The following is a 1,334-nucleotide window of genomic DNA, read 5'->3' as shown; positions in this document are numbered from 1 at the left end:
ACAAAATATAAAGGTATTAAAAAAAAAAAAAAAAGATAAATCTCATAAGCGTTAAAATTTTCTAAGTTTATCCACAAGAAAAACACAATAAGCATAACTGTATATGTTCAAATTACTAATTTAAGAAAACAAAACAAGAACAAACAGTCTTTACAAATCAATTCTATAAATCTTATGAAATGTAGTAACTTTAAATCTTAACAAGTGACCATGAATTTTGTTCAATATATTCAAAATCATGCAGGATCAACAGAAAACGTTACCATCACAAGATAAACAAAATAAGCCACTTATGAACATTTGGTTCTAGTAATATTAAAGGTGAAATCTGGTAAATGTTTTATATCTACCCATACACAAAAGCAATATATTTTCAAATTTTTTCAAAATATGTAAGTAAATAAATTTTGGTACATTTACAATAAGTCCTGATAGTTCATTTCAAAGTACATATGCCCATAGAAGAAAATACACTGCCTGGACACTCTTATTGGGCTTTACCACCTTATGATCAACTCATTATATGTTCAACAAGTTGTCTTTTTCGATTGGGACTCATTCGTCAAGAAGTATGGTCTGCAGTTGGCTCGCATATGACACCAGAGAATTACGGTGAGAAATAGGATGATCAGATAGAGATTAATTTACTATACTTGCTTAAGATAATTACTAAAGTAACTTCATGCTTTTCAAACCAATTTCAGGCAAACTTAATTCTTGCAATGTCATCTTTGAAAAAGCCCCTGGCTGACATTGAAGATCAATGCATATTAGGGTTGGACTACTTACTACCGAGGGAGTGTGTAATTAATTTTGATAAAATGACGTTTGGGAACAAAGAAGGCCAAATTCCAGTAAGTGTTAAAAAAGAGGTTAGACTAACCAGGTGTCATCAAGCTGAAGTCAAAGTGATTGAAGGAGCTGATGATGGTGAAGTGGAACCAGGTATAGATATTAAAGCAGAGCAGGAGAAAGATCAAGATTTGAAGCCAGTAATTGATTTTCTAAAATAAAGTATTTTGTGCCCTGCTTGGGAGAAGGTGTCTAGTTTAAGCCCTGCGACAAAGAACTATTGGGCACAATGGGACCAGTTGAAGCTTGAAGATGGTATTCTTCTCTGGAGATGGGAAAGTGACGACGTGGCAAACAATTATACCGAGAAAGTTACGGGAAGTTGTGCTGCGTCAATCCCATGATAGTTTAACAGGAGGACAACTCGAGTTAAGAAGACATTGAGTGACCTACAACAGAGATTTTACTGGATAGGTATGAGACAAGATGTGGAAGAATGGTGCAGAACATGCAGTACATGTTGTGCTAAAAGGGGACCCAAG

The 1,334-nt window shown here is 34.3% G+C and overlaps 1 protein-coding gene across 1 annotated transcript in view; it reads right to left on the bottom strand.

Annotated features, from left to right (window-relative positions):
* The window catches only part of LOC106457894 (tyrosine-protein phosphatase 10D-like), a gene marked incomplete at its 5' end in the record, with an annotated part of 116,982 nt that overhangs the window by 57,520 nt on the left and 58,128 nt on the right, over positions 1-1,334 (bottom strand). The window lies entirely within an intron of this gene.

This window comes from Limulus polyphemus, unplaced genomic scaffold (genome assembly GCF_000517525.1).
Source record: "Limulus polyphemus unplaced genomic scaffold, Limulus_polyphemus-2.1.2 Scaffold388, whole genome shotgun sequence".
Taxonomy (NCBI): domain Eukaryota; kingdom Metazoa; phylum Arthropoda; class Merostomata; order Xiphosura; family Limulidae; genus Limulus; species Limulus polyphemus.
Note: the sequence above shows the minus strand (reverse complement) of the source record. Positions and strands in the feature narration are given on the sequence as shown.